At 48.3% G+C, this 23,945-nt stretch overlaps 1 protein-coding gene across 2 annotated transcripts in view; it reads left to right on the top strand.

The window, feature by feature from the left end:
• Window positions 1-14,950: 14,950 nt before the first annotated feature.
• DUPD1 (dual specificity phosphatase and pro isomerase domain containing 1) overlaps window positions 14,951-23,945 on the top strand; it is a 36,326-nt gene continuing 27,331 nt past the window's right edge. Inside the window, exons 1-2 of one of the 2 annotated variants that reach the window (XM_033209286.1) lie at window positions 14,971-15,041; window positions 15,374-15,505. The gene's annotated coding sequence lies outside the window, so the exon portion shown is untranslated. Of the gene's footprint in view, window positions 15,042-15,373; window positions 15,506-23,945 lie in introns of both variants that reach the window. The other variant, XM_033209285.1, reaches the window with a different exon arrangement.

Here is a 23,945-nt window from a genome sequence, read left to right as displayed (position 1 = left end):
CAATGAGAGGGGTAGAATTAGTGGAAGGAAAATTACCAAGAGGAAATATCAGGACTAAGAGGCTATTGGCTAAACCAGCCTAACAGGATTTTTGCTGAAAACAGGCCAGGATGGCTGGATATCGCCTGAAGAAGGGTGGATGAGGAGAAACCTGATCAGATATGCAGGGGAGCAGGGGCAGGGAGGAGTTCCTGATAAATGGACTTAGCGGGGTTGTTGCTAAAACTTGATTTTACTAGGAAGTGCACAGATGGGCCTAGGAGAAGGTTAGGGAGCCTGACTGAAGTTGGTTAAGCCAAGAATCTTTGTCTGCAGCTGGGTAACGACTTCTACTTGCCTCCCAATATTCATTCTCCCCTTTACTTTGGCAAAGAGCCTTAAGTGTTGGCTGGGTGGCCGTGAACCCAGCTAAAGTAGAACATCGCCCAGTCTCCTTGCAGGTATGACCAAGTGACTACATTCTGGCCTATGAGATGTAAGTGGAATTCTTGTGCGGAACTTCTGAAAAGTCTCTTTAAAAGGGAAAGTCTAGGCCGAGGCGGGTAGATCACCTGAGGTCAGGAGTTCAAGACCAGCCTGGCCAACATGATGAAACCCTGTCTTCACTAAAAACAGAAAAATTAGCCGGCCATGGTAGTGGGTGCCTGTAGTCCCAGCTACCAGGGAGTCTGAGGCAGAAGAATTGCTTGAACCCTGGAGGGGGAGGTTGCAGTAAGCTGAGATGGTGCCACTGTACTCCAGCCTGGGTAACAGAGGGAGATTCCATCTCAAAAAACAAAAACAAAAACAAAAAATCTCCATGGTGCTGTCTGGAGTATGAATGTGAGTGCGGGGCTCCCTGCTCATCCTGGACAGCCTCTGTCCTCCAAATGAGAGGAAATTATTATCTGGTTTAAGCCACCATTTTTCAAGTCTCCGTTACTTACCCTAAACCTGTTCTTAACCATTCTGTCTCCTGACCCACAGGTAGCCAGAGACCTGTGAAGCCCTTTCATGTAAGTGCTGCCATTGACAGGATGGGGGATTGCCCACCCAATGAGGCACTCTCTGGGAGAGTTTGAATGGGAGATGGAGTCAGAGATGGCAGGTTGGGTGGGGAGGGGCCTGCAGGGAGAGATCAGGAAGCAGGAGCCAGGAAGGCAGCAGAAAGAAGTCACCAAGAACCAGAGGCAGGCAGCTGCAGCCACAAGAACCTCAGAGGCAAAGCAGAGGAGAGCCGAGTCCCCGTAACTAGAGTGCTGGGAGGCAGAGCAGTCTGCACTTGAGAACCCATGCAGAGCCGGCCAGGGAGCCACGGGCCGTGCCAGGAGGCACTCCCATTGCCCAGCAGAGTCCTTGCTCTTAAGTGTGTTACTCATGAATCTTTGAGGTCACCTGAGTGGGGGTCCACCTTGTGGCATCTGAAAGAACTTCATCATTCACTTATTGAAACTTGATCAGACCACAGGCACCACCTGAAGAGAGGGAGCACCTTTGGGAGGATGGCAGGTCAATGGATCCAGGCCTGTCCCAGAAATGGGCACCACACAGAGGTATGTGGCCCAATCTCACTCACTCTCCATCCAGCGTTGTCCCTCTTGAAAAGCAGAGACATGTCTTCAGCAAGGAGATCGTAATACACCCCGCCACCTGCACACCGCCACCACCAAGCTGCACCACTGCCTGGGGCAGGAACTAAAAGGTAGGAAGAACCAGGCCTTGGACGCGGGTGGACTTGGGTTTTCACTGCGACTCCTCCTGAGACTAGGAGCTGCAACCAGGAGCTGCGACCATCATGTGACCAGCTGTGTGAGCCTGAGGAGATATTGAACTCCTCTGAGCCTCAGGTTCCTCAAGTGTCAAAGTGAGCAGGATTAACAGCCTTGCGCAGCCCTGCTGGGAGGGTGGAAATAACAAAGCAGCTCAGTGCCTGGCACATAGTAGGCGCTCAGTCCAAGCTTGAGCATCTCTCCTTCTGCTGAGACAACCAAGGGCACAGAAGGAAGACCTGTATCTCCAGTTCCTGAGTGGGCGGTGGGAGGGCTCGTCACACAGACCCCAAGAGAGGTTGTCTTTTCCAGCAGCTTCTCAGAACAGCAGTAGGGGGGAGGTGTGTGGGTGAGGCAGGAGGATATAACAGGGCCATTACAGTCAGCCAGTTTCTAAAAGACCCTCATCTGGCTTTACTTCACATTCTTTTAAATATATGTATATGATTTACAAACTTTTGCCAAGCAGTTTCACAGAGATAACAGGCTCTGCATTCTATTATAGATTTCCTAACTATGGTTGTCAACTTCCATTAGGATATTAGGCTGTCATGACAAGCACAGCCCTCCTACGTAACACTCAGATTCTCCAACTACTACAGTATTTGCTTAATGAAAAGATTCTTGCAGGCTCTCCAGAATCCCTACTGATCTTTATTCTGATCCTTAATTTAGAGAAAAGGAGAGAAAAGTAAAATGCCTTCCGTGAAACCTCCTCACTTTTTCAACAAAGACTCTGGTGTGGTCTGGCCAAAGTATATGCATGTTCATACATGCACACACACATACACACACACACATGCATGCACGCCTGAAGCAGGCTTATGAGAAAAATCTGGAGTGTCTTGGAATTCTTTTTCAATTATAGCTCAATAAAAATGTCCTCATAAAATCCTAGGTAAGCAATTGCTTTGCCTACAGGATGGGGCTACCCACAACCCAGGGAACCGTGCCTGGTGTGATTAGGGAAGGAAGGGCAGAAAGCCAGAGTTGATTCCTCCATCCTCCCCCCAACCCCATCCTCCTCACACGCAACAGACATAATGGGCTCCTCTAAGGAACTGAGAATAGCCCATGCTAGTGGGGAAGGTAGGGGGAAATCTCCTTCTTTCTGAAGCCTGTCTAAGTCTGTCCAGTCAAGAGGCCAGAAGGCGGTAAGCCCTGTATCAAGCATAATATTTTGAAAATACTGAATGGCTGTGCTTTTCATTCCTCTCCCTGACAATTAAGTTCTCTAGAAGTAGGGTTGCCAGATAAAATACAGGACACCCAGTTAAATTTGAGTTTCAGATAAGCAACAGATAATTTTTTTAACATAAATATGTCCCAAAGAAGCATGGGACAACTTACATTAAAAATGTATTTGTAGGCTGGTGCAGTGGCTCATGCCTGTAATCCCAGCACTTTGGGGGACCAAGGCGGGAGGATCACTTGAGACTAGGAGTTCAAGACCAGCCTGGGCAACAAAGTGAGACCTCCATCTTTACAAAAAATAAAGGAGGGACCGGGCGTGGTGGCTCAAGCCTGTAATCCCAGCACTTTGGGAGGCCGAGACGGGCGGATCACGAGGTCAGGAGATCGAGACCATCCTGGCTAACACGGTGAAACCCCATCTCTACCAAAAATACAAAAAATTAGCCAGGTGAGGTGGTGGGCACCTGTAGTCCCAGCTACTCCGGAGGCTGAGGCAGGAGAATGGCGGGCACCCGGGAGGCGGAGCTTGCAGTGAGCTGAGTTCCGGCCACTGCACTCCAGTCTGGGCGACAGAGCAAGACTCCGCCTCAAAAAAAATAATAAAATAAAATAAAGGAAAAAAGTAGCCAGGTGTGGTGGCGCATGCCTGTAGTTCCAGCTACTCAGGAGGCTGAGGTGGGAGGATTGCTTGAGCCTGAGAGGTCGAGGCTGCCGTCAGCTGTGATCATGTGTAGGGTCCAGCCCCGCAGGGTTGGTGGGTTTTTCTCCCCGTGTGCAGAGACAAGAGATTGTAGAAATAAAGACATAAGACAAAGAGATAAAAGAAAAGACAGCTGGGCCCGGGGACCACTACCACCAAGACGCGGAGACCGGTAGTGGCTCTGAACGCCAGGCTGCGCTGACATTCACTGGACACAAGCCAAAGGGGCAGGGCAAGGAGTGTGAGCCATCTCCAATGATAGGTAAGGTCACGTGGGCCACGCGTCCACTGGACAGGGGGCCCCTCCCTGCCTGGCAGCCCAGGCAGAGAGAAAGAGAGGAGAGAGAGAGAGACAGCTTACCCCATTATTTCTGCATATCAGAGACTTTTAGTACTTTCACTAATTTGCTACTGTTATCTAAAAGGGAGAGCCAGGTGTACAGGATGGAACATGAAGGCGGACTAGGAGCGTGATCACTGAAGCACAGCATCACAGGGAGATGGTCAGGCCTCGGGATAACTGCGGGCGGGCCTGACGTCAGGCCTTCCACAAGAGGTGGAGTAGAGTCTTCTCTAAACTCCCCCAGGGAGAGGGAGACTCCCTTTCCCAGTCCACTAAGTAGAGGGTGTTTTTCCTTGACACTGACGCTACCGCTAGACCACGGTCTGCTTGGCAACAGGCGTCCTCCCAGATGCTGGCGTTACCACTAGACCAAGGAGCCCTCTAGTGGCCCTGTCTAGGTGTGACAGAAGGCTCACACTTGTCTTCTGGTCACTTCTCACTATGTCCCCTCAGCTCCTATCTCTGTATGGCCTGGCCCTTCCTAGGTTGCAATTGTAGAGCTAATATTGGAATAAAGAGTAATTGCTACAAACTAATGATTAATGTATTCATATATAATCATATCTATTATTGATATCTAGTATAACTTTTTATTTTATATATTTTATTATACTGGAACAGCTCGTGCCCTCAATCTTTTGCCTCGGCACCTAGGTGACTTGCCGCCCACAATCATGCCACTGCATTCCAGCCTGGGTGACAGAGCAAGACCCTATCTCGAAAAACGAAAAACAAAAACCCATTTATTTGTAAATCTTTCAACCCTACCTGGAACTCATTTTGTCATTATTGTCTCAGAAAAATGGGAAAGGAAGACCACATCCAGTAGGAGGAGGCCAAGAGGAGAAGATATTCTGGTAAGAAAGGAAAAGAAAGAGGATGCTTGAAGAAGACGGGAGGTGAGGAGGGGCAGCGACAGAGGTCTATGAAGGGTGACCTCCCTTCTCTAAGACAGTGTCCCAAATGTAGGTGGGGGTACCATATAGAACGAGAAAGACGCTGAAAGAGGGGGACTTTGCTCTTTACTCAGGTTTCTAGAAGATCATTTTGCACCAATATAGGTGTGCAACAGCCAGACTCAAGGGGCCCACAGCATCAACGCCTTCTTACCATCTTGCTTCTTGCAATAAACCCTGATGTCATCCATAATACATCTTGGGCAGGAGAAGGGAATTTGAAGTGCTTGAGGTGTTGTTTGTTTGTTTGTTGTTGTTAAGACAGGGTCTCATTGCTACCCAGGCTGGAGTGCGGTGGTGCGTTCACTGCTCACTGCAACTTCAACCTTCTGGGCTAAAGTGATCCTCCCACCTCAGTCTTCTGAGTAGCTGGGACTACAGGCATGCACCACTAGAACTGGCTGTTTTTTTGTTTTGTTTTGTTTTGTTTTTTGAGACAGAGTTTTGATCCGTCACCCAGGTTGGAATGCAGTGGCGTGATCTTGGCTCACTGCAAGCTCTGCCTCCCAGGTTCACGCCATTCTCCTGCCTCAGCCTCCTGAGTAGCTGGGACTACAGGCGTCCGCCATCAAGCCCGGCTAATTTTTTTTTGTATTTTTAGTAGAGACGGGGTTTCACTGTGTTAGCCAGAATGATCTTGATCTCCTGACCTCGTGATCTTCCCATCTCGGCCTCCCAAAGTGCTGGGATTACAGGCGTGAGCCACCGCACCGGCCTGGTTTTTTATATTTGTTTTTTGTTTGTTTGTTTGTTTTTTGTTTTTGTAGAGATGTTGCCCAGATTGGTCTTGAACTCTTGGCCTCAAGTGATCCTCCCACCTTGGCTTCCCAAAGTGTTGAGGTTACAGACATGAATCATAGCACCCTGCCCCCTTGAGCTTTTAACTGCGAAGGGACTGTGGCATTATCATTTAGCAATTTAAATGTCAGTTCCCAGCAGGGTGGGGCCGGTCATGTGGGGAAAGGTAGAAGAGCCAAGGAAAAATAGGCACCTCACATTCTTTGCATATCCCAGTGGAGAGAATAGCAGCAACATGAGGGCAGTGCACAGCATCTCTTGTTGGTACTTTTCACTCAGATTCTAGCGTACTTTTCAGCTCGTAATAGGCAATGGGTCACTATTTGCTGTACGGGAACGGGTAGAGGGAGTGAGTTTTTGACTGGTTTCAAGCCCAACTGCAGCCATGAGGGTCTCTCAGGTTCCTGGGTCATGCCCGCAGACATCCTTCCCTCCTGAAACTGGCCTCAGGGACAGTCCCAGACCTTGTGTCCAGACCCCCAAGTAGTGAGTTACTTTGCTAACCCAACCCACCAGTGTCTTGTGGGAAAAGCTACAGCAGCAGGATTAGAAAGTCTTTCTTAAAACAACAATAGTTATGTGCTAGGGCCTGTGTTAAGCACTGTGTATTATTTCATTTATTCTTGAACATACAAACCCCTCAAAGTCAAAATCATCAGATAATCCTTTATAATCCACCATCAAAACATATCCAGAATCTGATTCACATCTCACAACCTCTGCTGCTACCACCCTTGACCAAGGCAACTAGCAACTCTTGCCTGGACATCTAGAATAACCTCCTCACTAGTGTCCCAGCCTCTACTTTTGTTCGCTGTATTCCATTCTCCACAAACCAGAATGTTCTTTTTCAAATGCAAATCAGATCGTGTAAGTATTGCTCCCTAGAATAAATTCCAAACTCTTTACCTTGGCCTACAGGGCCCTATGGGATCTTGGCCCTCATCTGCTAACACTCATACCCTGTTTCACTCTATTCCAGCTGCATTGGCCTTTCAACGCATAAGGGCACCGGCCAGTTGTTGTAACAGAGACTCCAGAATACAGTGGCTTAAACAGACAGCTGCTTATTTCTCCCTCATGTCACTGTACAGAGGTAGGTGGGCAGTCTAGACTGGTAAGGTGACTTGGCTCCACAAGGTCATGCAGGGACCCAGCTTCCTTCCACCTTGTTGCTCTGCTGTCCCTGAGAATGTTGTCTTTATCTGCTGAATTGAAGCTGGGGCACAGCCACATCTGTATCCCATGGCTTTCCACTTCCTGGTTGCTACTTCCTGGGTGCTGCAGCATTCCTTGTTTATTCCCTTAACCCTGTTCACACTCCATATGTAGTCCCTTCATTAATATTTTATTGTTTTAAAGAAACCCTGGTGAATTCTGTTCCTTGCTGGTTCCCGACCAGTATAGGATTCTGTGCACAATTTATGAAAGTCAACCCCTTCCTAAAACTGAGCTCAGTCCAGCCTATACATTATCATCTTTTTTCTCTTCAAGATAAAGCCCCTGAAATTTAACTGGCGTTGGCTCAAGGTACCTGTCATGACGAAACTATCATGGGTTGGCTGGGTGTGGTGGCTCGCACCTGTAATCTCAGGAGGTGTAATGAAAATTACACCTGTAATTTTGGGAAGCTGAGAGGGATGATTGCTTGAGGCCGGGAGTTCAAGACCAGCCTGGGCCACAAAGTGAGACCTGTCTCTACAAAAAATTAAAAAACGAAAAACAAAACAAAACAAAAAAAACCACTTAGCCAGGCATGGGGTGCACGTCAGTAGTCCTAGTTACTGGGGAGGCTAAGGCAGGAGGATTGTTTGAGCCCAGGAGTTCAGGGCTGCCATGAGCTCTGATCACCCCACTGCACTTTATCCTGGGCAACAGAGCGAGACCCTGTCTCTAAAAACAAACGAACAAAAAACCAAAGAATCACGGATTGGCTAATGTCTATCTCTGAACAAAAGGCCCATGGCAGTTTGGAATACTATCACTCCTGTGCAACAAGTATTTGACTTGTTTAGTGCCCACTGGGTTCATGGAAGACCAGCACATTATCACAGGACACTCCCATCCAGTGCCAAACTGGCCACTTCCAAGCAGTCTTTATGGAATCTCCCGGCTCTATGGGACAGCCCTTCCCCGTGTGCACCCCCAGCACAGCCCACATCCACTGAGCCACCAGCGTGTGCTCGGGAGTCCATTTCCTCACCAGACTGTGAGTTCACCCTGGACAGGTCCCGATTTCCTGCCTCCCTGGCCTGCTGGCTGCTTCTAGAACAGGGCCTGGACACAGAGTAGGGCCTCACCTGGGTCAACTGCTGAATCCACGGGGAGATTTCAGCCCCCAATCGTTTGTCAATTTAATCCTCTTTAGGGATTTCTTAGTCCAATCAGAGCTAAGACAATGAACCAGAGTTGAGGGAAAGGAAGAAAAAGCACAGGAGTGACTGGCACAGATTGGTTGCTTAGGACAAGCCAAGAGCTTTATATGCATTTTCTTATTCAATCTGCACCATAACGCTAGAGGTGGATCCTGTTACTGTTCCTGTTATGCCCAACGTACAAAGAGATGAGCTTGGAGAAGTCAAGGAATTTGCAAAAGCTCAGAGGTAAGTGGGAGAGGCAGGATTTGAACCCAATTCTTACGTTTGAAAGTGCACGTCCTTCACTCCTCTGCTCTCCTGCCTCCCTCACGCAAGCAATCACCCTGTCAATCCTCATCAGTGTCACTTTGATGCACTAACAGGCCGTGAAGAGGAAACAGCCATCTATCTGTAAAATAAACAAGTTTTGGCATGCAGACTGAGGCGCTAATAGAGACACAATTGACCGATTTGCTGATATCACTGACAGGCTTGAGTAAAGCATTCATCCCTTGGGAAAGGCAGAATTTGGTGAGGACCCCTGCCCATAGTCCCTGCTGTGGCTCCTAAGTGCTTCAGAGCCCCCCAGCAGAAGACTGACAGCAGCTTTCCCAGTGTTTTGACAGCCAGGGAGAAAAACAGAGGTATCGATTTCAGAGAAATATCCTTGGCCCTCAGGCCTTCTCGCCAAACACAATGTCCTCACATAGCTCAACAATCAGAGTCAAAAGTGACAGCTTCACAGCAAATGTGGCCAGGCCAGCTGCTGGCAAACTCCTTCGAGAGCCACTGAAACCTCCAAAGGCACCCACACCTAGACTTTAGGAACTGTGGGCAACCCAGGCGGGGCGGGAGGGAAGTTTGTAAACACCTGAGGAAATTGGTCCTCCTGGTGGGAAGAAGGTAGGTCAGGCCCGGGCGGAGGACAAATGGAAGTCCCCAGTCCATAGTCCCATCACCACACTGACTTGTCCCATTCTCAGTGATCTAGACCTGGGCTGTCCAGCATGGGGGCCACAAGCACCGTGGGGCTCCTAAGCTCTTGAAAGATGGCTGGTCCAAACTGCAATGTGCTGTAAGTATAAAATACAGATTTCAAAGACACAGTGTGAAATAAAAAATGATGTCAAATATCTAGTTTTTCATACTGATTACATGTTGAAATAATATTTGGGACAGATTTTGCAAAATGTATTATTTATTTATTTGTTTGTTTTTGAGACGGAGTTTGCCCAGGCTGGAGTGCAATAGCATGATCTCGGCTCACTGCAACCTCTGCCTCCTGGGTTCAAGTGATTCTCCTGCCTCAGCCTCCCACACAGCAGAGATTACAGGCATGCACCACCACGCCTGGCCAATTTTTTATTTTTAATAGAGATGGGATTTCTCCATGTTGGTCATGGCTGGTCTCAAACTCCTGATCTCAGGTGATCTGCCCACCTCGGCTTCCCAAAGTGCTGGGATTACAAGTGTAAGCCACCATGCTTGGCCTTGTAAAATGTATTGTTAAAATTAATTTCACCTGTTTAATTTGTATTATTAAAATTAATTTCACCTGTGTAATTTAGGTTTTCTTTTCTTTCTTTCTTTCTTTTTTTTTTTTTGGAGATAGAGTCTCACTATGTTGCCCAAGCTGGACTCAAACTCTGGGCTCTAGTGATCCTTCCACCTCAGCCTCACAACTAGCTGGGATTACAGGCATGTGCCACTATGCCTGGCTCTTTTTACGCTTTTGAATGTGCCTACTAAAAAATTTAAAATTGTATACATGGCTTGCATTATATTTCTATTGGACAGTGCTGCTCTGAAGGATCAAAAATAAAATGACTCATTGAATTCAAAGTGAAAAAAAGAATGAACATATTCTTTATCAGAACCAAATTAGGCCGGGCATGGTGGCTCACGCCTGTAATCTGAGCAGCTGGGTGGATTGCTTGGGTTTAGGAGTTTGAGACCAGCCTGGGCAATATGGTGAAACCCCATCTCTATATAAAGATGCAAACAAAAATTAGCCAGGCATGGTGCTGCACAGATGTAGTCCTAGCTACTCGGGAGGCTGAGGTGGGAGAATTGCTTAAGCCCAGGTGACCGAGGTTGCAGTGAGCTAAGATTGCGCCACTGCACTCCAGCCTGAGTAATAGAGCAAGACTCTGTCTCAAGAAAAACAACAACAACAACAACAACAAAAAATTAAATAAAAACAATAAAAACTGAAAATTATTTTCATATAATTTTCAAGAGTTCTTTTCTTTCTAGGCTATTCAATGTTTCTATTAAAAATAAAAAGAAATATAATCATTGACTATCAAAGTTTTAAGATAAAATGATCTAAATGAACCTGAAAATCTTAACTCATTTTTTTGAAAATTTTGTTAAATTTCACAAAATTTTGTTATAGGCTGGGTGTGGTGACTCATGCCTGTAATCCCAGCACTTTGGGAGGCCAAGGTGGGAGCGTTGCTTGAGGCCAAGAGTTCAAGGCCAGCCTTAGCTGGGCGTGGTGGTGCACAGATGTGGCCCCAGCTACTTGGGAGGCTGAGGTGGGGGGATCGATTGAACCAGGGAGGTTGAGGCTGCAGTGAGTTATGATCACACCATTGCACTCCAGCCTGGGTGATAGAATGAGACCCTATCTCAACAAATATAAATAAATAAGTAAAATATTATAAAAATGAAACTATTTACAAGTCTAGTAGCCAATGTAAAGAACTGTCATTATGTGTTAACACTCATTACATCTAGACCTATGTATATATGCTTTAAACAACACTGTGGGGCCAGGTGTAGTGGCTCACGCCTGTAATCCCAGCACTTTGGGAGGCCAAGGTGGGTGGATCGCTTGAGGTCAGAAGTTCGAGACCAGCTTGGCCAACATGGTGAAACCCATCTCACAAATTAGCTGGACGTGGTGGCAGGCGCCTGTAATCCCAGCTATTTGGGAGGTTGAGGCAGGAGAATCATTTGAACCCGGGAAGCGGAGGTTGCAGTGAGCCAAGATCATGCCATTGCACTCCAGCCTGGGCGACAGGAGCCAAACTCTGTCTCACCAAAAACAACAACAACAACAACAGCAAACGAACGAACAACAACAACAAAAAACACACTATGAACTGTGTAATATACCAAAATATTTCTCAGCTATTGCAACTGTCAGAATACCATGCTAATTCTGGAGCGCCCCCAGAACGTGAAGTGAAACAGACATTATGGCGCTTAGCGCTACCAGGTCCTTTATACTATCTGAGTAGATGTACTTGACAAGTAGAATAAGCTCCCTTTCTTCACTGGGAAGCCGTTCCACAGCTCAAATCCTCCTAGTACTCCAAAGCAGTGTCCACCTCCAAGGTCAGTGGCAGCACGGCCCACCAACCTTCATGCAGTTCAGGTTTAGTTACCTTTGGTTTTGAGGACACAGAGCAAGACAAAGGGAAAAGCATTCTCTGTGGTCTGTGGATGGTTTTAGTTACAAAAGTGGGTAGAGTTACAGTCACACTTTGCCAGTGCTGAAAGCCAGATCCCAAGAGAACAAAGCACCTACATATTCTTCTTCTTTTTTATTTTTGAGACGGAGTCTCTGTCTCCCAGGCTGGAGTGCAATGGCGCAATCTCGGCTCACTGCAACCCCTGCCTCCCAGGTTCAAGCAATTATCCAATTATCTTGCCCCAGCCTCTCAAATAGCTGGAATTATAGGCACGTGCAACCACGCCCGGATAATTTTTGTATTTTTTAGTAGAGATAAGGTTTCACCATGTTGGCCAAGCTGGTCTCGAACTCCTGACCTCAGGTGACCCACCTGCCTCAGCCTCTCAAAGTGCTGTGATTACAGGCATAAGCCGCCACACTCGGCCACATATTCTTATTTTAAATGTGTATACAACAAAATCTACTCTTCTTGGTAAGCAGGTTTATTGACAAATGCATATAGTTCTGTATATACCTTCATGAGCAAGATTACAGAACAGTTCCAGCACATCCAGAATTTTGTGTTTGTTTGTTTGTTTTGTTTTGTTTTGGTAGGAACAGGGTTTGCTATATTGCCCAGGCTGGTCTCGAACTCCTGGCCTCAAGTGATCCTCCCACCTCAACCTCCCAAAGACCTTGGGATTACAGGTGTGAGCCACCGTGTCCTGCCCTGAAATTATTACCAGCACTGGGTATTGCCAGTTTCCTGTTTGTTTTGTTTTTAGCCACTCTAATAGGTGTGTAGCAGTTTCTCAGTGTGTTTGTGTTTGTAACCTGTGGGTCGTCTAAAAAAACACAAGGACAGGGGTTCTTATTTCTAGGGTCTAATGATGGTACTGTTTAGAAGAGTTAAAAAAATTCCCCTCTTGGCCTGGCGTGGTGGCTCACACCTGTAATCCCAGCACTTTGGGAGGCCAAGGTGGGTGGATCACTTGAGATCAGGAGCTCAAGACCAACCTGGCCAACATGGTGAAACCCCATCTCTATTAAAAATATAAAAAATTAGCCGGGCATGGTGGCACATGCTGGTAATCCCAGCTAGTTGGGAGGTCGAGGTGGGAGGAGGATGGCTTGAACCCAGTAGGTCGAGACCACAGTGAGCCGAGATTGCACCACTGCACTTCAGCCTGAGTGACAAAGATTCTGTCTCAAAAAACTAAAAAAAAAACCTCCCCTCTTGAATAGGGGACTTCTCCAGGACAATGCCTGGGTGAGCCTGTTGGATAAGAGTGGAGGCACCCTAGGCTTAGTCTGCCTGGGAGGTTGAGACCAAGAGGGAGCTGAGCTGATCTGCATGGCAATAGGAGGACTCTCGAACCTGTTGAGGCACTCGGCTCTTGAGAGGAGGTGAGAGATGACAAATGAAGAAAAAGGAAGGCTGTGACAATCGCATGTACAAAGAAGAGCTTCATGAACACAGCAGTACACAGGAAGTCCTTGGAGATGCGGCCCAGTCAATAATTTTCAAAGAATGGGGAGGCTGAATCTTGAATGTGGAGTTGTCTCCTGCCCTGTGCTGCAATCCCTCTGCCCCACACAATCCCTTGGGCGAGTGATGGAGGAATAATAGAAGACAGTGGTGTCAAGCTCGGAATGAGGTTGCAGGAGTGAGAGGCCAGAGGGTGCCAGTGAGGGTGGAAGGGCCACCGCAGAACTGACTATGGAGAAATGAGAGCCATCCTACTATTCCTTTCCTGGGGGAAAACAGTCCTCTGAGATGTTGGAGAGGGCTTTGGACTTCCGCAGAACATGGGCCTCAGTTTCTCTTGCTTTGCTTTGTTTTTTTTAATATGAAGGAAGAGAGAGCCCTCTGGGGCTTTTATTTTAGATACTTTATTTTTGCCCCCTGCTGAACCTACATCTTCAGAGCCCCCTCTTGCTTCCTCAGCCCTTGACTGGGGCTGGGGCTGGGGCTGGGGCTGCCCCCCAGGCTTTCAGCTAAGAAGAAATCTTTCTTCTCTATCTTTGGCAATTCCAGCAGCTCTGACTCCCTTAGTTCTTGGGATAAGTGCAGAAGGGCCTTTCGACCTTGCTGTTTTGACTCCAGCACTTGACAGCAGGGACATTTGGACTCTGACATTCTGACTTCATTGTACACTCAGATTCTGTGTGTTTGCCTTGGGAATTTTCCTCACACCAAGAAATCAATAAAAGCTAAGTCACTTAGCAATGAATAGTACTAGCAGAAATAATCACTATAATAAAACTGGCAGTAGCTAATGTAGCAAATTGTGAGGAAGATCTTTGGTTTGCTGAATAAAGTTGCAGAGGACAATATAATGACCTCAGTGCAAGAAGATTGTGTTAAATGAAAGATGTGGGAGCCTGGTGCCTCCTTCCCTACTTCTCCCAGCCCTTCACACACTAAAGCATACCCCGGAGAGGGTGACAAGGATGGCTACGAATGGAGAACCACGTTATTCATTATAAGGAACTGTAGCAAGCCCTGGGAAGATTTTACTAGAAAATTAGAGGAGACTGGGCAGGATTTTGCCCCTAAGTATTAAAAAGGGGGGCTACATTGGTAGGGCTTGGTGGAAGGGATCCCATTCAGGGATCCCAAAGAATGCTGGAGCCATTGAGGAGGGAGGTTGACAGAAGAAAGGGCCAAGAAGAGAGACCTGGGAATGACTGTTAACATTATATATATATGTGTGTGTGTGTGTGTGTGTGTGTGTATATATATATATAGAGAGAGAGAGAGAGAGAGAGAGAGAGAGTCTTGCTTTGTCACCCAGGCTGGAGGGCACAATCTTGGCTCACTGCAGACTGTTAAATATTCTAATACCACTAAATTCTTTATCTCATTCAGTCCTCGTAGCAACGTAAGAGGAGGGCATTATGATTATTATCTCCACTGAAGTCCAGCATGGTTGGGTGCTTGCTGGGGTCTCACTGGAAGCCATACAGCACAAACTCTGCCCAAGCTTAGAGTCTTTCTCAGAGTTTCATTGATCACCCTGTGTGATGTGGCATCCCTTCCATTGGCCTCCTAGAGATGGTTCCACAAATTCTCAGAAAAGACTGGAATAGAGACCTCTTCCCATCCTGAGCGCCCTGGCCCTCCCATGGGATCTGTGCCAGTGGGCAAACCTCCCCTGTTCTAGCTGTTCTGTGACAGGGCTCAGGGCAGGGCCTGTAGACACCAGGCCTCGTCCATCCCAGGAAAACAAAGTTGGAAAATTCCTGTCTATCCCTGCCCTGGCGGCCACATGTCCTGCCTTTGTGGCTGGACCAGGGACAAGCATGTGAGCTTCAGGTACAGTGCTTCCTAAGTCAAGGGTTTCAGGTCACACTGGCAAATCATTTTGCAAGCAGATGTCATAGGTCTCCTCTCAGACTGGACGGCACGCAAGGTCAGCGTCAGCAGATCTGACCCTAAAAATAGGCCCTCTGTTGCCAGTCGGGGTGGCTGGGTGTGCAGCTGCCACATGCCCCACGGATCAGAACCTCCTGACCTGGCCAGCCCCCTGAGCACCCAGGTAAGGCTCTTGGGTGGGGAGGCCGGCACCCCTTGGGTTCACCCACATGTTCTTTGGAGGCCTGGGTGTAGGGATTAGAAGCCCCTTTTCCACCCTGTTCCTGGTGCTGTGGGGAACAGCTGACCTCCTTCTAGTGTGAAAGGTTTCTTACTGTCCTTTTACTAGAGACGCCATGGAATTTTCTCCATTTCTCTTTCTCCAAATCTGAACTTCCAGTTCAATGACCATTTCTAAAGGATAATGGGGTGGATTAAAGCTCATCGAGCCCTTGTGAAGCACTGGATGCATTGTATCATATTTATTCCGACGAGGTTCTACGTTTGTCCATTTAGCCAGTAAAGAGGGAGAAATCTCGGGGGCAAAAGAGAGCGAGGCCCTGGAGTGACTCGGATCCTGTGTAGGGCAGCATCAAAGACAAGAAAGTACTTAAAGCTCCAGGGATGAGAATTCTCCCTGTGTCCCAGGTAACGCAAAAGCATCATTTGGTCAGAGTGACGGGTTTGGAAGCATTTCTCAATCCTGGTGGGGGGATGGGGTTGGGGATGACGCTGTCATGGTAGAGATGGGGGATGGGGCTGGATCATGAAGGATCAGAGCCACTCGTCCAAGAGTGTAGGTGGCACCACGTGTGGGCAGGAGGCGGGATGGGCCTGCATCTCAGACCTGTGTGGGCAGGAAGTGGGACGGGCCTGCATCTCAGACTTGTGTGGGCAGGAAGCGGGACGGGCCTGCGTCTCAGACCAGGGCTCTCCCATTAGACCCTGGTGCCCTTGTGCTTTGACCCCAGGGGTCCCTTCATGGGCCTGGAACTCAAGAACATTTAGGCCCGGGGGCTCTGATTGTTCGGGAAAGTGGAAAATGCTCCAGCGAGCAGGAGGAGGGGGCACGAGGAGGATGTCTGGAGAGGTTGCCACACTCACAGCCACCAGCACCTGAGGGTCCCTGGCACTGGATGTTTTTTCCGCTGCCCCCACCTTCAGCTTGTGGTCCCTCCTTGTTCTCGTCATGAGAAAATCGTTTGGTTGGTCCCACCCACAAATCCAAGGACTCTGACATTAACAAACAACACTTGAAGGGCTTCTGAGCTGAGTTCTTAACAAGGAAGGAGCGTTGGGCATGGAGGCTGGGGTGGGCATGGGGTGGGTCTGAGGAGAGTTAGTGGGAGTGAAGTGGGAAAGGTTCCTTTGTCTCACAGGGCATGCGATGGGGGTGTGGCTCGCTTGTTCAGTGCCCAGCTGCTCAAGCCTCTAGAGGATCATACAGATGGGTAGGCTGTGGGGCTGTGACCCCGTGGCAGTGTCTAGGGGTGAATGTTTACAGCTGAAGCCCCAGTGTGCGTGTGTTACAGGGTGCTCTTTTAGTTTGCTGTCTATAGGCGGCTTGTGTTAACCAGCTCAATTAGACCTCCCTCCTTATCACAAGGACAGAGGGATTTCTGTATCCCGGGGTTTCTTACCTTGGTGTATGGGAAGCATTGGATCACAGGCAGGCTTGGGGAAAGAGTGCAAGGTTTTGTTGAGTAGAAGTAGCTCTCAGCAGACGGGGGAGCCAGAAGGGAGATGGTTTTTCCCTGGAGTTGGGCCACTCGGCAGCCGACTCTTCTCCTCCGATCGCTCTGGCCAAACTCCGCGTTGTTCGCTGCTCGATGGTCTGCAGGCCTGCCAGTGCCTGTCGGCATGATCTTCTGCCGGCGTGCTCTTGACAACCAGCTGCTTGTGTCTTCTTCTGCCTATGTGTTCCTCAGGACGTCCAGCCGCTTGTGTGTCTCAGGTTTTTATAGGCACAGGATGGAGGCGTGGCGGGCCAGGGTGGTCTTGGAAAATACAACATTTGGATGCGAAGGCAGGAGTGCCTGACCTCACCTCGGTCTGTCGGGGTGGAGCCCTAGCCAGGGACCTGCCTTTCTCTATCCAGCACTTCCCAGCCCCCCTCCGGTATCAGGAGCTCACTTGGCTCTGAAGGATCTTCGTGGGCAAAAGCAGATCTGTGCTGAGGGTGAGGAAAAAGTCAATGGTCCTCTGCATCAGACAAGCTGGAGCCCTTGCTGGGGATATTTCAGTCATGGCTGACACCTGGGTTGGGTGGGAACCTGTTCCTGTCTGCAGGTGGCACTCCCATGGCTGTTGTCAACCCCACAGTAGATGAGGAGCTTAGGGGAGGCCCTGAGGCCTGGGGCTGGGCTGTGAGCATTTTCCAGCAGCCCCAGGGAGGCCCAGTTGAGTCCCCCAGGGCGAGGATGAGCAGCCTCCACCAAGCCTTCCCCAGACACTGCGGCCTCGAGGACTGGCAATGTTTCCTGTGCTGTGTGTCTGGCACTGTTCCAAGAGTTTTCCTGACAAGCAGGAATCATTTATTCCTCATAACTGCAACAGCTCTATGAGGGGTGGACAGCACAGCCCCATTTCAGATTGGACACAAAGACACAAATACTAAGTGTTCTGCCCAAGGTCATGCAGCCTAGACAGGGGCAGAGGCCAGAACCCAGTGTGCCTCCGAGTCTGGGGGTGCAGCCCCTTTGCCCTGGTGCCCCTCAGTGGGGGTAGAGGCCTGGTGGCATCTCACTCTCCTACTCCTCTCAACCCCTAAACTCCAACCAGGGCCCCTCTCCCAGGGAGGCCCAGCTTGGAAACAGCCACTCCAAGTTCTCAGGCCAGGAGTCAGCTGTTTGTCCTGTTCGGCCTGATTTCAGAGCAGATAATGTTTTAATTTCCTCTTCTCGTGACCATTCACGTTTCTGGGTCTACCCCTTCCACAGTAATGAGGGGGTCAGATCTCCTAGCAGCCTGACACAGTGACCAGAGACTGACTAGCTGGGGAGAGTCCTTTCTCCTACTCTCTTGCATGTCACGCAGGAGGCGATGGACCCTGTCACCCACAGGACAATGCTCAGGCTCACATGAGCCCATCTCCTCTGCCACAGCCTCCCTACCAAGACCTCCGCCCCGGCCAAACTCCTCCATCCACTCTTTCCTATTCTCTGCTGGGAACACAACTCCCAGTACAGCTGGGAATTTCCCCACCCACCCTCCTGGCCGCCTCCTTGTCCCTGCTCCCTGAAACCCTCTTTGAGCCCATGCGGATGTGCCAAGGGCTTAGATGATCTCATTTAATTCAGCAACCAGTGAGGTGAATGTTATCCCCATTTGACAGATGAGGAAGCTGAAGCCCAGGTAGTGAGATTCCAAGGCCCATGAGAGCCGCTTGCTGCAAATTTACATGACTCTGGGCTCCACTCTGGGGAGGGAAGCATACAGAATTGAGAGGCCCAGGCATGCCCTCAGGAGCTTATACTTTGTGACCAAGAATACAGTGAAGTATCTGTTGCGGTGGGTTGGGATGTGGGGCTGTTGGGTTGAGTCCCATTTGCACCCCTTACTAGCTTGGTGTGTTGTTTCTTAACCTCCCTGACCCTCATTTTTTCATCTGTAAAGTGGAGGCAGTTATTCCCTGTCTAGAAGGTTTCTTACTTTTTTTTTTTTTTAAGACAAGGTCTCACTCTGTCACCCAGGCTGGAGTGCAGTGGCGTGATCTTGGCTCACAGCAACCTCCACCTCTTGGGTTCAAGTGATTTTCATACCTTAGCCTCCCTAGTAGCTGGGATTACAGGCACGCACCACCACGCCCAGCTCAATTTTTTTTTTTTTTTTTTGTATTTTTAGTAGAGACAGGGTTTCACCATGTTGGCCAGACCGGTCTCGAACTCCTCACCTCCAATAATCTGCCTGCCTCGGCCTCCCACAGTGCTGGGATTAGGGGTGTGAACCACTGCGCCTGGCCACTATCGAGAAGGTTTTGAGAGTAGATAATCACTGCGCACACAATAAAAGCAACATGATCATTTCCCTGGGTCCAGCCAAGGCCTTGATTTCTCTGCAAGCTTTTGTGGGTGGCAGATTTAAGAGGTGGCAGCCTTAGCCCCTCACCTTCCCAAGGCCCAGAGCGTCCCCTGTGTAGCATCTGAGGCAGGACTAGTGACGAATAAGTGGCCTGGACAGGAAGTGGTGGAGCGGCAGGACCATGGTGAGGGCTGCACCTCCCGAGTCTTGCCCTTCCCTGAACAAGGAAGGCTTGTTCTGAGGTGAGGCCCAGTGGGAAATAGTTCCTGTGAAACCGCCTGTGGTGTTTCCACACATCTTCAGAGGGAGCGAAGGCCCAGCTGCTTAGGATTCAGGAACCACAATGGGCCTGGTCAGACGTCATGGTCTGGGTCTCCAGTGCCAGAGCTCCCTCTCCCCTGGCCGCTCGGGAAAGTCCATCCCGGCCGGCTCCCTGGTCTGAGAAGGAAGCTGAGAGTGGCCTCCAGCCTCCTCAGGGTTTCCGGGAGGCCTGCCTCTGCCAAACCAAGATTGGGGAAATCAATTAGAAGTTCATAAATTACCACCCTAAGCGCTTTGAAACCATTTGAAGAGTTAATCAAACAAGTTCATGACATCAACACCATCAGAGAAGGAATATTAAATTACTTTTAAAATGAAGGCTCTTCTGTATTTTTAATAAAAGGATTTTATATTAATTCACATAATTGCCTCCTGTTAACATACTTGCCAGAATCCAAAAGAAAAAAAAAATCTGTTAAACTTGGAATATGTCTGATACATTAGGAATTAAATTATAGGCCACAAAAAACTCCTGGGTTTTTACATCTAAATTTTCATGAAAAAAAAAATCCACTTATTTTATTCCCTAGTCGGGATCATTTTTGTAGATCTAAAATGCATAAAGACAAGCACTGACTTGTACTAAGTTAAAAATATGTACATATTTACATATGGACACTGCTGCCAAATTCTACCCCTCCCCACGTACCCCAGCAGTAGGTATTACTCTCCTAATAGAGTAATTCACCCAACCACAATAACGTTTTTACTCTCCCCCTTCCATATCCAAGCCCAACTTGGGTGGTGTGTGGAAGAAACGTGGTACACAGGCACTTAAACACAGACCAGCTTTCCCCACGAGCTCCATGCTTTAGAAACATGAAAATGCAATGGATGTACACACAGGCACAGATACAGAATGCCTTTGAAGGGAGAGGAAGATTTTTCATATTTAGGAGGTTCTCACTCTGTCATCCAGGCTGGAGTGCAGTGGCATGATCATAGCTCACTGCAGCCTCAAACTCCTGGGCTCAAGCGATCCTCCTGCCTCAGTGTCCCAAGTAGCTGGGACCACAGGTGCATGCACCTCCATGGTCAGCTATATTTTTTTTATCTTTTGTAGAAACGGGGGTCTCATCATCTTGCCCAGGCTGGTCTTGAACTGCTGGAATCAAGCAATCCTCCTGCCTCGGCCTCCTAAAGCACTGGGATTACAGGCCTGAGCCACTGCACCCAGCCTTTACTGTATTTTAAAATGCTAAGGTGGTAACTTTTCTGTTATATGTATATAATTTTTAAAAATTTTCTTGTAGAAGGCTGGGCGCAGTGGCTCATGCCTATAATCCCAGCACTTTGGGAAGCTGACGGGGGTGGATCATTTGAGGTCAGGAGTTCAAGACCAGCCTAGCCAACATGGTGAAACCCCGTCTCTACTAAAGATACAAAAATTAGCTGGGCGTGCCGGTGAGCGCCTGTAATCCCAGCTACTCTGGAGGCAGAGGCAGGAGAATCACTTGAACCTGGGAGGTGGGGATTGCAGTGAGCCTAGATTGCACCATTGCACTCCAGCCTGGGAGACAGAGTGAGACTCTGTTTCAAAATAAAATAAAAATAAAATAAAATATTTTCTTATAGAGACAGGGTCTGACAATTTTGCCCCAGCTAGTCTTGAACTCTCGGGAGAGGAGAATTTTTTAAATGTTTACACTATAAATTGTTCTACTCAGCTAAAAACCTCTAGAAGGCAGAGACCTCCCTGGCCTGGCTCAGCACACCCCTTTCCGATCCCCTCCCATGCTGGCCTGGCCCAGCCTGACCCTACACAGGGACATACACAGTAAAGTTTTGGAGTCACGGCCAGGCCTAGAGAACGATGCCACTACCCATCCCTTCTCATGACCCGCCCGAGCACCCCAATGTCAGCTGAGTTAGACTAAGACCAAGCTAAGCAGAGTCAATGATGCTGGCTCTGACACTGTAAGGGATGGGGTGGGGAGGGGGGCTGCCCTCTTCATCTGAAGTCAGAGGGGAAGGAAAGTCCCCCCTACTCCGAGGTGGATTTACCCCAAGCTTCAGAACCGTGCGCTTGCACCAGCCTCTTCCAAGGCCCTATACCTATTTGGTTTTCTTTTACTTAAAGAAATTGAGGCGAGGGCAGTGGCTCATGCCTGTAATCACAGCACTTTGGGAGGCCAAGGCAGGCGGATTGCTTGAGGTCAGGAGTCCGAGACCAGCCTGGCCAACATGATGAAACCCCATCTCTACTAAAAATACAAAAATTAGCCAGGTGTGGTGGCACACGCCTGTAGTCCCATCTACTTGGGAGAGGCTGAGGCAGGAGAATTGCTTGAACCCAGGAGGCAGAGGTTGCAGTGAGCTGAGATTGCACCACTGCACTCCAGCCTGAGTGACAGAGTAAGACTCTGTCTCAAAAAAAAAAAAAGAAGAAGAAAGAAATTGAATAAGCTTCCAGATCCACAAAACCTAGATTCCTCCTGCTTTCTCAGGAGGCATGGGGGGCTAGGATGACCTTCTGACACACAGGGGCCTGGCTCTGCCATGGGCAGCCTTGGGGAGGACACAGAGCTGCCTTCAGGGGCTTCCCACTTGACAGAAGGCACTCGGTGCCACTGGAGAGATGTGAGGAGCAGGGTCAGACCTTGTCCCGAGGGTCACCTTCCTGCCTCGGCCTGGGGATTTGGGGCGAGCGTCTACTACGTGCAGAACACTTCTAAAATAGAACTTTCATGGAATTTTGTTTTTTTCCCTCCATATGCTCAAGTAAAACATGTCTAGCACAGAAAATTTAGAAAAGATGGTTACTTTAAAAAAAGAAAACAAAAATCACATATAATTTCATCACCCTAAAACGAGCATGTAGCCAGTGTTAATATTTTGGGGAAATTTATTTTTGTACAAGAAGGGGATGGTTCTGTATTTGCTGCTTCACAAACTTCTGCTTTTTCTCTCCGCCGGCACCAGCCTCTTTCCCTTTGATTTCTTGGAGTCACCGAGAACACGCCTGTTGTGTGTAACAATTCTGTTGAAGGGTTAGGGTCCCAGTGAGAGGGCTGCCACGGCTATGGGGCACTGCCACGTTGAAGGTTGGGAACCCCCGTTCTCAGCAATCTCGTGGCTGTTCCTCCCCTAGAAACTCCTCACTTGGTGGTCTCTGGCCCCAACTGCTCCTTTCCTCAGCCCTGCCGCAGGGCCCCCTCATACTCCTTCTAGAATGTTCTGGGAAACACAAAGTCTCTTGCTTTATTGTGCAGAACAATTTAGTTCTCTTTGTTTCACTGCACCTCTTTCTGGGCCATGCTGTAGAACTCATCTTTTTCCCATCAAAGGGATCCTCAAATAGGCCAAAGTGGTTCATTTTGTAATTATTTTACTTTATGCCTGTAATCCCAGTGCTTCACGAGGCCAAAATGGGAGGATCGCTTGAGGCCAGAAGTTGGGGACAGGCCTGGGCACCATCGCAAGACAGTCGCTACAGAAAATAATAAAATAGAATAAAATAAAAAATAATAATAGTAGTAAAATAGCTGGGTGTGGTGGCACATGCCTGCAGTCCTAGCCCCTCAAGAGGCTGAGGTGGGAGGATCCCTTGAACCCGGGAGATTGAGGCTGCAGTGAGCCATGATTGAACCACTGCACCACAGCCTGGGCAACTGAGTGAGGCCTTGTCTTTATGGAAAAATTAAAAAATTCTTAAATTGTGCTTTTTGTTAAGCAAGAAGCCTGTATGTGGCTCTTCAAAATGTTAAGATGGCCGGGCATGGTGGCTCATGCCTGTAATCCCAGCAATTTGGGAGGCCAAGGTGGGTGGATCATTTGAAGTCAGAAGTTCAAGACCAGCCTGGCCAACATGGTGAAACTTCGTCTTTACTAAAAATACAAAAATTAGCTGGATGTGGTGGTGGGCACCTGTAATCCTAGCTACCCCAGAGACTGAGGCAGGAGAATTGCTTGAACCCATGAGCTCCAGCCTGGGCGACAGAGCGAGACTCTGTCTCAAAAAAAAAAAAAAGAAAAAAGATAAGCCTTCTTTCCTGACACATGCTCTCATTCCTAGGCATGGCTCCCTAGCCAATCTCTGCAGCCTCAAGGGTTCTACTTAGAGATTTTAATTTTCCCACTGAAATGAATTATGCATCTCTCCAGGCCGCTTCTCCCATCTGCCACCTTAGCAAGTAAAAGAGTTCAGCTTGAGGGTTTTTTTGGGGTTTTTTTTTGTTTGTTTGTTTTAAAAGTGTCTTTGCCCCCCTAGCTTTAGCTCCATTTTTGTCAAAGAGGGCACTGGAGCTCAGGGAGGATGGAACATGCACATCTGAGGGTCTCTAGTGATTGTCAGGGCCAGTGACAGTGCCAGGTCCCAGGAGCAAGTGAGGTGGGGTGGAAATTGCAAAATAGAAGTCACAAGCAGCTTCCTGCCAAGACTGTTCTGTTTGGCCAGCACAGTTTAAAAATATACATGTGGTTATTTATTATAAAATATCACTATTTATTAAAAGAATCCCAAATTAGGAAACAGAAGAAAAAGTCACCCATACTATTGACATTTTGATGTATTCTTTTCTAGTTAAAAAAAAAAAAAAAACTATAAAAAGTTTTTTGCTTGTTTGAGTTTTTTTATGCATAAAGTAAAATAATGGTGTCAAATTACAGTTTCAAATTCAGATTAAGGCCTTTCCTACTTGGGCAAAGGAAACCTTGAACCAAATGCAAGACTTGCAATAGAAAATTCTGAAATAAGCCAGGTGCAGTGGCTCATGCTTGTAATCCCAGCACTTCGTGAGGCTGAGGC

The sequence above is a fragment of the Trachypithecus francoisi genome, unplaced genomic scaffold (assembly GCF_009764315.1).
Source record: "Trachypithecus francoisi isolate TF-2019V2 unplaced genomic scaffold, Tfra_2.0 Lachesis_group9, whole genome shotgun sequence".
NCBI classification, from domain to species: Eukaryota; Metazoa; Chordata; class Mammalia; order Primates; family Cercopithecidae; genus Trachypithecus; species Trachypithecus francoisi.
This window is presented reverse-complemented; position numbering and strand designations above follow the sequence as displayed.